General features: G+C 36.0%; 2 long non-coding RNA genes across 3 annotated transcripts in view; both read left to right on the forward strand.

Moving 5' to 3' along the window:
* The window catches only part of LOC113689193 (uncharacterized), a 118,596-nt gene that overhangs the window by 19,194 nt on the left and 83,415 nt on the right, over positions 1–15,987 (forward strand). The window lies entirely within an intron of this gene.
* Positions 4,034–15,799, forward strand: LOC140009425 (uncharacterized). 2 transcript variants are annotated; one of them, XR_011816850.1, is made up of 3 exons: positions 4,109–13,104; positions 14,718–14,792; positions 15,576–15,799. It is a non-coding gene; the product is annotated as an uncharacterized lncRNA (long non-coding RNA). The 2 variants fall into 2 exon arrangements; XR_011816851.1 differs by lacking the exon at positions 14,718–14,792 and having other exon boundaries at positions 4,034–13,104.

Here is a 15,987-nt window from a genome sequence, read left to right on the forward strand (position 1 = left end):
TTCTTAATCTATTATTGATCGTTCTTAATTCTCCAATATTAATACACTCGCGATTCAAATATAGTCTCGAAAAACGTGCACTCGTTGTTCCGAACTAAACGAGTTTTCGAAAAGTGAATTTTTTCAACAAAACGCTTTTAAAAATATAAAAGAGGCGTCGTTCCATATAAATGGATTTTAAATGATCGAAATAAATAATTTGGAGAAAAATGAGTAAATAAATATTTAAACAAACTACTAATATTCGATAAAATAAAAAATAAAAAATTTCGGGTCCTCACATCCTCCCCTCCTTAAAAGAATTTCGTCCTCGAAATTCACACTTTGGATAATAGTCATACCCCTTAAGAGTCATGCCTTTCAAATTAATCACTAACTTACACCCTCCGATCCATATATCACAATTTCTATTTACCCAATTAGTAGTCAAACTTTGATTCTATCTTATGAATCTAGGGTTTTGCAAAAAGTGTGTACGGTACTAGGTCACTGAGAACCTTAGATAGACAAATAAAAGAAAGAATCATACCTCCAATGACTTTAGTAGAATCGGAAACATGTTGATAGCCTAATGCATAAACCCTAGCTGGTGCATTAGATCGACTTCCTCCAACACTAGGCTGCTTAGCGGCTGACTTTTCAGGCCTTTGGGTACTACCGCCTTCTTTTGGTACGGTCGGGCATTTCGATATCTGGTGCTCGGTACTACCACAATACAAGCACTTCCCTTGTTTCCTAAAACAATCATTCTCCGTATGGTTGAGCTTGCCACAATAACCACAAACGACTTGGGGAGCCACAGATTGACCACTTGGAGGTGTCCCTCTCGATTGACCTCGTCCATTGCGATCTCCTCTTGATTGAGTCCCTTTTGGCATGTTAGATATCTCCACTCCACCCGTTCCTTTTCCCTTTTTAAAAGGTGGGGCACTCTTATCTGCCTGTCCCGAAGGGTTACTAGAAGTGCCCCTCTTCTTAGCATGAAAGTCTCTAACTTGCAGCCTTGCACTCTCGACTCTCTGTGCTTTTTCTAAGACTTCAGTGAACGTAGAGATTTGGGCTGCAGCCAAACCCTCCTGGATTTCTACATTAAGTCCCTGCACGAACCGTCTAATCCTCCTCCGTTCATTGATCACCAATTCAGGAGCGTACTTAGAAAGCTTAGTGAACTTTCCCTCGTACTCCGCTACACTAAGGGTTCCTTGTTTCAACTTGATGAATTCATCCTCCCTTTTCTCTTGGATTAAGGGCGGAAGAAATTTCTCATTAAATTCCCTTGTGAAATTCTCCCAAGTCCAAGGGGTTTGAGTTCTCTCCCATTTTCCTCTTATCAGATCCCACCAAGCACGGGCTACTCCCTCAAATTGGAAAGCAGCGAAGTTCACTCGCCTATCTTCAGTGTAGTCTAAAGCAGCGAATATGTTGGTCATCCTTTCTAACCAATTCTCCGCTACCTCAGGATCAGGTTCGCCAAGAAATTTAGGCGGGTTAAATTTTAAGAACCTCTCTAAGGCTCTATCCTCACCTCTTTCCTGACCCCCAGGTTGGTTAAACGGTCCTGGACCCTGTCTTTCAGCTAAGCGTTCTAGGATATCAGTCATCCTATTGATGGCAGTAGCCATTTGGTTAACCTCTATATTCTCTTGTCCTTGGGTCGGTCCAGTTGCCGATCCCTGATCGTTTCCCTGAGGTTGGGCCGGTCCCGTCCCTCGCCCACGGCCTCGACCCCTTCTTAGCCCTTCCATAACCTAGGCGTGCCTAGTGCAAGAAATAAATAAATAAATTATGCAATGCAAAGTAGAAAGCAGGAACCAATCAAGAAAACATCGGAAATAACAATAATTTACATTTATTAACATATCAAGTTCATACAATTAGCAAGTCATGGGGTAGTCACAAAAATATAGCACACAGATGCCACAAGAGTACTTTTAATCACATACGACTAAAGTAAAGTCAAGTGCCTCAAAAGTAGGCCACACAGGCATACAAAAAAATGCAATGGCCTCAACACTAGCATCACCCCAGCTAAATCTATCCCAATTAATTGGTATAATCTTCCAAGTAATTCTCAATTGAACCTTAAATGAACGTTAAATTAAACGTTTAATTTAATAACCCACATAACACATTTCGATAACCTATTGATACATATAGTTAATAATGGAGCTATAAGGCTATATTAATTGAGAAATTATATTTGAGCTACCCATTTTATATGCAGGTATAGATTTAAATTCGTAGAGTATGATCTATTGGAGAGATCTTGCTCGGCATTACTCGTGCAGTATTGCCATGATATACTCGAGTATTATCAAAAACTTTGATGAGCGGGCCCGGTAAGGGGGTGTAACGGTGACGGGATTCGAAGAAAAGTGGTGTATCTACGGATTTGATACTTATGTGGTTGACGGAGTGTCAACGTGAGATTTGATCAAGACTTCGACTCGACTACGTGGAATTTAGCTCCTGAGAGCTACAGTATCCTTGAATTATTTCTGTTTATTTTTCCTATTCGAAATGTGAATTATTCGAATTTGATAGCCTTACCTACAATGTAATTGTTGTTGCTACTTGGATTATGTGTTTGCATGTGTGTTTTCTTGGCACAGATAGGAACGACGTCATATGTAAGGGGGTGTAACGGTATAAAGTTATACCGTTAATACTTGAAATACTATATGTTAAAAATACTTATGGAGGAACAAGATGTTTAATACTATATGTTAACATATATAATCTAAGTATACCATTAGTATAAAACTCCATAAGTATACTTAGATTATAATATACATAAGCTATACATAAATTAATACCATTAATCTAAGTATAGATTTATAAGTTTATTTATAAATTAATACCATATATTAATTGTATAATCTATATTATAGTATACCATATAATCTTAATGGTATACATAATGGAGATAATGGTATACTTAAGTATAATTTATACTTAATATGTATATTATATAATCTAATATACATCAATTCCAGTTACCTGTGGCAATCAATAAAGGAAATTACATTATCCCAAATAACACATTACAGCCCACAGAATAAGTCATAGTGTTCGAATACAATCCAAAAGGATTGTAAATTAATACGACATATATAACATATAGATTATAATCTTGATACAGCATTAAATCTAAGTATTAATTTCCAGAAATACTTATGGAGTTTTATCAATAGACAAACTCGTATTTCTAACATATACTAATATTAGCCGTCGTTTGTGGTTAACTAAGCCAATCTGAGTTTAATATAGCTATATGTTAATAGCTATCAAATGTCAACTCGTTAATTTCTTGAATTCCACTAATTAATCCTAATTAGTGAATAACGTTAAATACTAATAAGAAATTTCACGTTAAGACCAAAACCAATAACTTTTATGTACAAAATAAAAAGAATTGTGCTAAACTATTAAATTTCTAATTTTGTTTCATTAAATTCATATTTCGAAGGTAAATTATTTCATTTATTTAACAATTAAACCTCTTTGAATTCCGATAGCTAATCTTAAGCGTTAACAATGATTAAGTTAATAAATGTTGATATAAATGGATAAACGAATATCAAGAACGTCAAATTTTCATATTAAGGTCAAACTTGATTTTAATAGTTTAAAATAATTAGGTAATAATGTTAAATGTTAATAGGAACTCTCGCGTTAAGATGAAAACCAATGAATTTTCGATAAATATGATTCTAATATATTAAACATGCTTAAGGCGTGAAAATTCGATAAATATATCCTTATCTTTCTTTGTTTTCAAATAAGTGCGTAAAAATAATTTTTATGTGCAAATTGACACCCTTGGATTAAATTATTATTCCACTTGACTTTATATTATTAAATCGATAAATTTCGAGTTAGACTAACTCTATTCCTTGAGAAATAATAATTGGAAATACTAATAACTAATTTAATCGCTAAATAATATAAGAATTACTAGGAACCTTAATGTTCAAGTTTAATCGATAATTATTCGATAAAAATGGTTTAGGTATATTAGGGTATAATTAGGCGTTCAAATCACGCTTGGGGATAATTTTTTTAGAATTAAGTTAGAATTGAGAAATTAAGTTGAGGTTAGGAAGCAAAGTGAAAAGACTAAAATGCCCTTACATTTCCATGCAAACCAAACAAACCCTCTGACAGCAAATTCAATCACCGCAACTACCGGCCAATCACATTTTTGCTAAATCGATACGCAATCGATTCCTACACGCAATCTCTGATCCAAAACAGCGGCACCTTATACCATACTTTCCATTTCATATCACAAAACCGCGATACCATCCCACTCCATCTTCATTCCTATATCACAAAACACCTTCACACTCCACCCTCTTGCACACCCAACCCCCTTAACCGCGCCTATTTCTTCACTTCAACCTCGCACAACCAGTTCCATTTCCTCACACCGTGAGCATTGACCAAGAGTGAGAGAGGGAGAGCTTCACCTCGTGATCATCGACGAGAGAGAGAGAGAGAGCTGCACCTTGCAGCCGAGAGGAAAGAAAGAAAAATCGCGAGCTGAATCTTCTCTGGTCTGTCCGTGAGTTTGAGGGAAGAAAGGAGAGAGCAAGTGGAAGTCGTGGGAGCTGCTGATCGTCACCACCTTCATCAGTCCCAGCCGCAACTATTGCAACCAGAACCAGCACTTCAGGCCTTGCGCGCGTGCCGAGAGGAAGAAAAAAATTCAGCTCTGCCGTGTGGGTGAGTTGCACTGTGAGGTAATTTCTGGACCATTTTAGGTTGATCAAGAGGTAGATTGAGCCATCTAGGGGCATGCATGTATTGTTTGTGCAATCGGATGATGAAATCAAAGCATTAGAAAAATCTGTTTTGGAAGTAAATGGTTTTGCCGAAAAGCTGAAGTGGAGATGCAGCTTTAATTCTGTTTCCCTGATGCAATCTGAATGTATATATGTGTTTCCCTAACTTAAGACAAGATGATTAAACTGTGAATGCAGCTCATTTGCTCGGTTAAGCAAGAAATAAAGATGAACAAGAAAATCTGTTGCATGCAAGATCATCCGAGAATAGTCGTAGGAATTTCTGGAATTGTGGATGTTTATAGCTGCTGACCGAACTTGCTCTGAACTAGATATGATAAGTAACTTTATTGGGTAGCCTCGCATGTCAATTTTGGGTGCCTAATATAATGATCCAGCCAGGGAAAAGTTTACATCTTATGACCATTAGCTGCTGGCATTTTTTTTTGTGATAGCCGAGAGCTTGACTTGAATAATGCAGCCTTAATTGGTTTAATCCTGTTGTTCTGAGCTTATAACCGTGATTAGCTGGGTAATAACAAGATAAGTAAGCTTTTCATGTAGTTAATTAATTGGGTTAAAACAGAAAAATTAATTGAAACAGAAATCCGCTGCATGCTTGATCATCCGAGGATAGCTGGAAAATTTCTGGAATTTTGGAGATAATTATAACTGTGATTTGAACTCGATTTCTGAACTGGAAATGTTTATTTTCTAGCTAAGTAATTGCATGAGGAAGTTGAGAGTTTAAAAGCATGTTTTAACCAAGAAAATAAAATGAAAACAGAAAGTTTCTTCATGCATGTTCAACCGTGACTAGTTGGACAGATTTCTGGATTTTTCTGGATGATTTTAGTTGCTGAATGAATCTGGTTTTGAAGTGAATTTTTTAATAGCTAGCTAAGTGTTTACATGCTGAATTTGAGTACCTAACACCATGTTTAAACCAAGGGAAAATTTGATCTAAAAAGTATTTGGTTGCTGGAAAATTTTGGAAGCCACAAGGGTTGAACCAGAAATTTTAGTTTGTTTTTGGAAGTTTAATTGGTTTCTGGAACGTTATTTTATTTTTCCCTTGGGATATAATGGTTTAGAAATACAGAGGAGTTGTAAGTTTTAAGTTGTGCAAGTTGTTTAGTAATGAAATATTTGATAAATTGGAAGATGGAACCAAAAATGTTAGTGTATACATGCCGGAATTTCTTTTGTGGTAGCCGAAGGGTGAGTTGGAATCTTAGCTTGGTTTTTAAACATTTCTTTGAATCATGATGGATGGAAATGCCTGGAATATGTTGTTTTGGAGTTTTATAAGAAATGTATGGATGGTTGAATAAAAACATTTTGGTGTTAAAAGAGAAAAAGGAGTTTTTCACAAGTGGAAAATGAAATTTCAGATTTTCGGATGTCCTTGACCAGTCTCAGTAAAATGCATGTATCTTGGTGTAGGAAAATCCGTTTAAGGCGCCGTCAGTGGCATTTGAAACTAGATTCATGGGCCTTTGTTCTGTAGAAATTTCATATTTTTCCTCCATATGTACTGCTGTCCGTGACTCCTCAAAGTAGACTGTCCTGCTTGAATGTCCTGTTTCTTTATGAAACTGAATTTTTGACTTGGATCGAACATTTAGCTTATTTGTGGTTTGAATTCTTGATTGAATTGTGGTTGGAAGTGATTGATGTTGTCAAGGGCTAATGATTGATGAAGCCCTTGGTCATTTGAATGGTTTTATAAATATTAAAGAGTGATGAACTTTGATTGCTGGAATTTCTTGAAGGCCTTACCTTCATTTTTGATTTAGTTAAGATGTGATATAAGCTTGCCGAAACCAAGTGCTAATGATTGATGAAGCCTTGGTCATTCATTTTATTTTTATCAGAAATGCATTTGTTGAAATCTAGGGCTAATGATTGACGAAGCCCTAGTAATTTGCTATGTGATTTTTGCCATATTTTGATCCATACTATGATTTCGAAACGGGATCGGAGCTGTGGAAATTGTATCGACCTTGCGAACTCGAGTAACTGTGATCAAATTAATCAAAAATATTTTCCAGCTAGTATTAGATTATAAAACTCAATATCTAGTGTTTCGCCTAAAACTTTCCAAACCAATAATTTCCTTTAGCTCAAACTAGCCTTGATAGCTATAGTAATTAAATTCTATAGCTTTTGAAAACCCTAAGTTTTATATATATGTTCCTATCAATCATTAGCTAATATTAAACTTAGGGTAACAGTAGCTAAGTATATCTGGAACATAGGACAATACACTCGCGCACTCGTGATTATATATTTAACATATATATACACAGAGTTATAATCATATAACTCTAATTTAAAGTATACTAATGGTATACTTAGATTGATATGATTATATTAATGGTATACTTAGATTATATTAAGTGTATCATTAAGATTATATGGTATACTTAAGTATAGCTTATGTATACCATTAATCTATATGGTATTAATTTAATACAAATTAGATTGTAAATTAGATTATAAATTAATGATATGATTATATTAATGGTATACTATATAGATTATATTATAATATACATCAATACGTATTCTAATATGGTATATTATAGATAATGGTATATTAAGTATAAATACTTAAATCTAATGACATAATTTATAATCTAAATTAATACCATAAATTATAATATAGATTATATTAAGTGTATAATCCATTAGTATATAGCTTATGTATATACTTAAGTATATCAAACATAAAGTTATTTAATGATAAATACTACTGTATCAATTACATATACTAATGGTATTGTGTAATACTTGAAATACTATATGTTAGCTTATATGTGATTTCTAATATTAGTATATGTAATTGAAGTAACCGAATAGCAATACTTGTTCCTCACATCATATGTAAGGGGTATATTACCCCACGTATCCAAAAACTCAAGAATTATCAGAGCTATATTAATACAATGTAGGACTAATAACTCCAACAGATTTCCTTTATTGAAGGCATTATCTACCTAATATTAGCTAGTCTAGGGCCAGAGGTTACCTCGGTTTGAGGCTTAGCTCACACGACAATGAGCTGCAGAAATTTTCCTCTCAGCTTGCTATCGCTCTTGGGGTTTGGTTGTTGCAGCACCGCAGCTCACTAGCTCTCCCTCTCTTGCTCACACGCGAACTGGAGGTGGTGGTCCTGGTTGGATGTTGCAGTTGCGGTGGAGTTGCTGGAAACGGGTGCAGCTGGTTGAGGTGAAGAAAATGGTCACAGCTGGTGGAGGTGAAGGTGCAGAAAAGGATTGAACTCACGCGGTGTCTCTTTCTTTCTTCCCTCAAGCTCGCAGACAGAACCGAAAATGTGGCAGCTCGCAGTTTTCTTTCCTTGCTCTCATATGCAGAATGCCGCTCTCTCTCCTTCCCCTCGGTCGATGATTACAAGGTGAGGAATGTTGTTGTGGTTTGGGGCTGAGGTAAAAATGGAGAGGAAATGGTTTTCGGTGAGTTTGTGCAGAGAAGGAAATGAGGTTTGGTGAAGGGTGGTGTCTCGGTATCAAGAAAGGAAGTGGTTTGCGGTTTGCTTGTGCAGAGAAGGAATTGGAATTGCGGTTTGTGTTTGTGAAATAGAGAGGATGGTATTGTGGTGCCGCGATTTAAGGAAAGGATTGCGTATAAGAATTGGTTGCGTATCGAATTGGTAATAGCTGCGGTGATTGGATTTGCGGTCAGAAGTCTTGTTTGGTTTGCATGGAAATGTAAGGGCATTTTAGTCTTTTCACTTTGCTCCCTAACCTCAACTTAATTTCTCAATTCCAACTTAATTCTAAAAATTATCCCCAAGTGTGATTTGAACGCCTAATTATAACCTAATATACCTAAACCATTTCTATCGAATAATTATCGATTAAACTTGGATATTAACGTTCCTAGTAATTCTTATATTACTTAGCGATTAAATTAGTTATTAGAATTTCCAATTATTATTTCTCACGAAATAGAGTTAGTCTAACTCGAAATGTGTGTATATGGAGCTCCTGGGGTCATTAAATTTCTCATTGTTTTGCTAACTATTATCACATATAACAATACACTAATCAAAATGCTATCTTATTGTTTATGTATAGTGCATTATTACATATAACTATTGTTCAAATTTTCTCTACATATTAACCAGTCGATGTGTATCACATATAATCACATAGTAGACTTTAATGGCATTTTCGAAATGTGTAACTCGAAAATGATCAAGTCTACCATATACATTAACTCGAAATGTGTCGTTCCATTTTCATATAAAAGAAAATGGAATTGAAGTACTCTGAGCTTATAGCTGTGATTAATTAGCTAATTACAAGATGTTTAAGAGATTGCATGTGATGATTAAGCACTCGGATGATGCAATCAAGGCATGAGAAAATCTGATTCTGGGAGAAAATGTTTCTGCCGAGAGTGGATTAGAAATTGCAGCTTTATTTTTGTTCCCCTGTGACAATCTGAGCTTAATGCTGTGTTTAACCAATCATAAACAAGAAGATTAAGCTAATTAGGGGCATGCATGTATTGTTTATGCAGTCGGTTGATGAAATCAAAACTCTAGAAAAATCTGTTTTGCAGACAAATGATGTTGCCGAGAACTTGTTCTGATTAATGCAGCTTAATTCGGTTTAATTAATCACAGCTATAAGCTCAGAGTACTTCAATTCCATTTTCTTTTATATGAAAATGGAACGACACATTTCGAGTTAATGTATATGGTAGACTTGATCATTTTCGAGTTACACATTTCGAAAATGCCATTAAAGTCTACTATGTGATTATATGTGATACACATCGACTGGTTAATATGTAGAGAAAATTTGAACAATAGTTATATGTAATAATGCACTATACATAAACAATAAGATAGCATTTTGATTAGTGTATTGTTATATGTGATAATAGTTAGCAAAACAATGAGAAATTTAATGACCCCAGGAGCTCCATATACACACATTTCGAGTTAGACTAACTCTATTTCGTGAGAAATAATAATTGGAAATTCTAATAACTAATTTAATCGCTAAGTAATATAAGAATTACTAGGAACGTTAATATCCAAGTTTAATCGATAATTATTCGATAGAAATGGTTTAGGTATATTAGGTTATAATTAGGCGTTCAAATCACACTTGGGGATAATTTTTAGAATTAAGTTGGAATTGAGAAATTAAGTTGAGGTTAGGGAGCAAAGTGAAAAGACTAAAATGTCCTTACATTTCCATGCAAACCAAACAATACTTCTGACCGCAAATCCAATCACCGCAGCTATTACCAATTCGATACGCAACCAATTCTTATACGCAATCCTTTCCTTAAACCGCGGCACCACAATACCATCCTCTCTATTTCACAAACACAAACCGCAATTCCAATTCCTTCTCTGCACAAGCAAACCGCAAACCACTTCCTTTCTTGATACCGAGACACCACCCTTCACCAAACCTCATTTCCTTCTCTGCACAAACTCACCGAAAACCATTTCCTCTCCATTTTTACCTCAGCCCCAAACCACAACAACATTCCTCACCTTGTAATCATCGACCGAGGGGAAGGAGAGAGAGCGGCATTCTGCATATGAGAGCAAGGAAAGAAAACTGCGAGCTGCCACATTTTCGGTTCTGTCTGCGAGCTTGAGGGAAGAAAGAAAGAGACACCGCGTGAGTTCAATCCTTTTCTGCACCTTCACCTCCACCAGCTGTGACCATTTTCTTCACCTCAACCAGCTGCACCCGTTTCCAGCAACTCCACCGCAACTGCAACATCCAACCAGGACCACCACCTCCAGTTCGCGTGTGAGCAAGAGAGGGAGAGCTAGTGAGCTGCGGTGCTGCAACAACCAAACCCCAAGAGCGATAGCAAGCTGAGAGGAAAATTTCTGCAGCTCATTGTCGTGTGAGCTAAGCCTCAAACCGAGGTAACCTCTGGCCCTAGACTAGCTAATATTAGGTAGATGATGCTGATTAAAAGCTTGCATGTAACGGTTAGCCACTTGGATGATGGGTTAAGGCACCAGAAATTCTGATTATGAAAAGAAAATGGAATTGCCGTGAGCTTGAATCAGAAATGCAGACTTGATCATTGCTTATAGCTAATATGAGCTATATTAGTGTTTTGCTAACGACTTTAATGGTATGATTAGTAGACTTTTAAGAATTGAGAAATAATGGAGCTAATGCACTATACATAAACAATGAGATTGCATTTTGATTAGTGTATTGTTATATGTGATAATAGTTATATGTGATTGTAAAGTCTACTATACACTAATCAATTAAAGTCTACATATTTGATGCTGTGGGTTATTAATAGGAAAATGATAATCTTAATTCCTTTAATCGTTATTGATGCTGTGGCGACTCCACTTCCCCCTAAGGCGAACCAAAGGGTTGGCGGGCCGTCCCATGCATGAATCACCTACATTTGAGATTCCTACCCAACATACATATCTAATATCCCCAACCATAGACTTTTTGTTCCACACCTAACAAGCCAATCCCCACAGTCCGAGAACCTTTTCCCGGTTTGAGCTCGATAAGAGCTCTGATACCAACTGTGACGCCCCCCACTTTTCCCCAGGGCGAACCCAAGGGTATCCGCGGGACGCCTGCCCAGCTCTCGCCAGGACTCAAGACAAATCAAATCGAACTTAACGATACATACCAAATACTACGAGTCAAAATAAAGAAAAGTCGCTTCCTTAACTAAATATTTAAATCTTACATCATGTCCACAAAAGATACATCAAGTTCCAAAATGCAACCATTAAAAGTCGACTACACATTTAATACATATGTAATGGAGAAAATGCCATTAAAGTCTACTATACACAAATCAATTATATAATAATTGATTCCAATTATTATATGGAGATTGCAACGAGTTAGCTACACTTGATCATTGTTGAAGCTATATTAGTCATTGGAGGTATGATTCTTTCTTTTATTTGTCTATCTAAGGTTCTCAGTGACCTAGTACCGTACACACTTTTTGCAAAACCCTAGATTCATAAGATAGAATCAAAGTTTGACTACTAATTGGGTAAATAGAAATTGTGATATATGGATCGGAGGGTGTAAGTTAGTGATTAATTTGAAAGGCATGACTCTTAAGGGGTATGACTATTATCCAAAGTGTGAATTTCGAGGACGAAATTCTTTTAAGGAGGGGAGGATGTGAGGACCCGAAATTTTTTATTTTTTATTTTATCGAATATTAGTAGTTTGTTTAAATATTTATTTACTCATTTTTCTCCAAATTATTTATTTCGATCATTTAAAATCCATTTATATGGAACGACGCCTCTTTTATATTTTTAAAAGCGTTTTGTTGAAAAAATTCACTTTTCGAAAACTCGTTTAGTTCGGAACAACGAGTGCACGTTTTTCGAGACTATATTTGAATCGAGAGTGTATTAATATTGGAGAATTAAGAACGATCAATAATAGATTAAGAAAGGTTAATTGAGGAATTAATACTCAATTCACGTGAGTACTCGTAAAATTATTATTTTTAAACCCCTAATTTTGGCTCAATTAATTATCTATTTGGATTTTTGCCCCGAATATTATTTTCTATCCTTATTAGACCTAAATATATGGTTTTATAGTTTCGTTATATTTTTAAAGTGTCTCGTTTCAAAAATTATTTTCTTAGAAGCTTGTTTAGTGAAAAAGTGAAAACGTGTCTGAAAACTTTAGCCAATTAGGAGTACAATAAGCTCGGAAATTTGGAGACATGTACAATGGTTCTAAAATAGGTAAATTTAGATTTAAGTACTCAAGTGATAGTTGGTGGTACGATCGTTATAAGAATTTCTCGAAAGTTTCATTTTATTGCGCCTAAATTGGGAATACGTGTTTTCACGTTTGGACCATTATTTTGGGACAATTAAGAATGAATAATATTTATATGAATGTAAGTGCCCTAGAGGTTTAGTGCACTAGTGTAACAAACGTAAGAGAAATCGAACATGAAACGTGCGCGTAGGGCACTAGTTGTAATTGATTTGACGTATTTAAAATATTAGACGTCAAGCGTCTTTTGTACGCAAAGGAAACCAGAACCGCATCTCATTTCTTCTAGCTGCAATGGACGGATAGCTTCAGCCGTAACAGCTTCACCATTCCTTCTACAAATTCACCAAATCACTACCAAAGCCTCCATAGATTCAACCAAAACTTCACATACACTTAACTCTACACTTGGACAACACCTTAAGCTGAAAAAGGGAGGAGCTTCACGGTTTTCTTCAGGCTTCAAAGGGACCGAAATTTTCTGATTTGAACAACCATCAAAGTAGGTAATGATCAACTACCTTAAACTTGTCTTATGGAGGTTGATTTATGCATTTGAGCTGAAATCTTCACTTTAGTAGCTTGTATTGTTGGAAAAAAAGTGGGCTCTATGAATTCCCACTCTTGGGTTGTTGCTGATTTTGTGCTTGATGAAGTTTATGATATCGGATCAGTGTTTAAGTTAGTGATTTGTTGAAGGAAAACTGCTGGAAACTCACGTTGAGTGCAATGGCCAAGTTTGACCATTTTGCCCCTGGTTGTTCGGCCACTTTACTGCAGATATTTGAGGATTTAATGGCTTGATTGTGTTGTTTACATGTTGTAGAAGTTGTGTACAAAATTTCGTTGAAAAATATTGAGTTTTGGTTGATCAAAAGAATTTATTTTCCAAAGTTAGTAATCTGGAAACGGTTGCCGTCGTAACCAGACAAGTGTTCGTGTTTCGTCCATAACTCCGTACTCCGATGTCGAAATCGAGTACCGTTAGCGGCATTTGAAACTAGACGTTCCCATGTTTCCAACGGTGTATAATGTACATTCTGGTTCCATGTGTGTGAACCGCACCATTCATCTGAATTCAGCTGTCCTGTTTCTCCGTTCTGCCGAAATGATTTGATGATGCTGCGACTTTAGGCTTAATTTCGAACCAGTTGCATGCTGAAACTTGAAACGATTTCTTCTGTGAAATTTTATCCCTGTGAATTTATTTTCTAACACTATCAACTATTCCCAATTCCGAGTTAAATTAAGGGAGTTATGATCAAAATACGGCGACTGCCTCATTTTTTAAAATCTTAGATTTGGACAGATTGCCTTAAGGATTTTTCCAAACTTTGGTCGATTGATTAACCACCTTCCCGAAGGTATTTTTCCATGAAATTTGATAGGGAGATACCTTTCATATAGGAGTATTATACTTAAAAATTTGGTATCAATCCAAGTTCGTTTCGATACTTAACTAAAAGTCCAAAGTCGGAACCAAATCTGGAAATTTGTTAACAGTCTTGAAATTTACCCAACTTTGAGCTACCATATCTTGGTGCTCGAAACTCCGATTCTCGATCCGCTTGTTCTGTCCTAAACCTTACTTGCACCTCTAATTGAGCTACAAATTTCAAGGGCTGGTTTGCAACGAGTGAATTCTGCTGAATTTTCAAAGTTAGCAAAAAACCAACCCCGACTCAATCCTGGGTGATTTGGAACAGCAACTTTAAGCTCATTTTTGAACACCTTCCACTTAGATTCATGGAAAAGTGTCTTCTAAGAACTTTTAGTACTTTGGAATAGGTTTCCAACGGTACCAAGTTTTCCAATTTTCGACATGTGGAATCTGAGATACGATTTTTTTCAAAATATCGTATCAAAACTGAAATTTTCTGAATTTCAAGGAAATGGAGTTTTTCAAGTATTCCTTATTCTTTCGATAATACTTGAATGTTTATGCTTGATTTCCAAGATAACAAAACTCGATTGCTCTTGTACATTAAGAAACTCCACTTGAACCTCGATTTACTAGTAATTGAGGTTCATTTTCATGAAATTTCCCCAGATTGTACTAGTGCACAATCTTCCTTGATAATTGGGATGTGTGAATGATAATTCACTATTAAATGCTCAGGCGCTCAAGAGGACCTTCCAGAGGATCTCACTGGAGACGCCTAAACCATCATTTGAACTCGCTACTTGAATCACTGTGAGTGTCAAGTGCATGAACTTGTTGTTAAGTGGTTATCTGTTTCTTATCCGTTATGTAAATTTGAAATTTTGAGACGAGGGTGTACTTTATCGCACTCGTTCTCTTTCAAATGAAATTATATTCGAATTTTGCTATGTGAATTCGTATCCGACTTGTACATGGTAATGTGGATGTGATTTGTACTTGTGATTCGTATATGTGATCCGTATTTGTGATTCCTATTTGGAATCGTCGATTTGAGCGTTGCTCATCGACTTATATTCGTATTCGTATTCATATTCGGGGGACGCCCAAAACTCGTTGGCTAACTTTGCGAATCGAGCCAGTATGGGCTTGGTCGATAAGCTTAGCAAACCATGAGATATTCGTAGAGTATGATCTATTGGAGAGATCTTGCTCGGCATTACTCGTGCAGTATTGCCATGATATACTTGAGTATTATCAAAAACTTTGATGAGCGGGCCCGGTAAGGGGGTGTAACGGTGACGGGATTCGAAGAAAAGTGGTGTATCTACGGATTTGATACTTATGTGGTTGACGGAGTGTCAACGTGAGATGTGATCAAGATTTCGACTCGACTACGTGAAATTTAGCTCCTGATAGCTACAGTATCCTTGAATTATTTCTGTTTATTTTTCCTATTCGAAATGTGAATTATTCGAATTTGATAGCCTTACCTATAATGTAATTGTTGTTGCTACTTGGATTATGTGTTTGCATGTGTGTTTTCTTGGCCTCACTGAGTATTGGCTCATCCTATTAGTTTGTTTTCCTTAACAGGTTGGATTGGAAGATTTTGGTAAAGCCGACTAGATTATACTTTTGATTGGAATCGGGGCTGTAAATGTGTAGTCGACTTTTAATGGTTGCATTTTGGAACTTGATGTATCTTTTGTGGACATGATGTAAGATTTAAATATTTAGTTAAGGAAGCGACTTTTCTTTATTTTGACTCGTAGTATTTGGTATGTATCGTTAAGTTCGATTTGATTTGTCTTGAGTCCTGGCGAGAGCTGGGCAGGCGTCCCGCGGATACCCTTGGGTTCGCCCTTGGGAGAAGTGGGGGGCGTCACAGTTGGTATCAGAGCTATAAGTCTACTATAAGGCTTAATCTACTATACACATATAACTTTATATGTAGCTATTAACATACGATTTTAAAACTAAGAAACATAGTTACTTGGACGGTTAT

This window comes from Coffea arabica, chromosome 1e (assembly GCF_036785885.1).
Source record: "Coffea arabica cultivar ET-39 chromosome 1e, Coffea Arabica ET-39 HiFi, whole genome shotgun sequence".
Taxonomy (NCBI): Eukaryota; Viridiplantae; Streptophyta; class Magnoliopsida; order Gentianales; family Rubiaceae; genus Coffea; species Coffea arabica.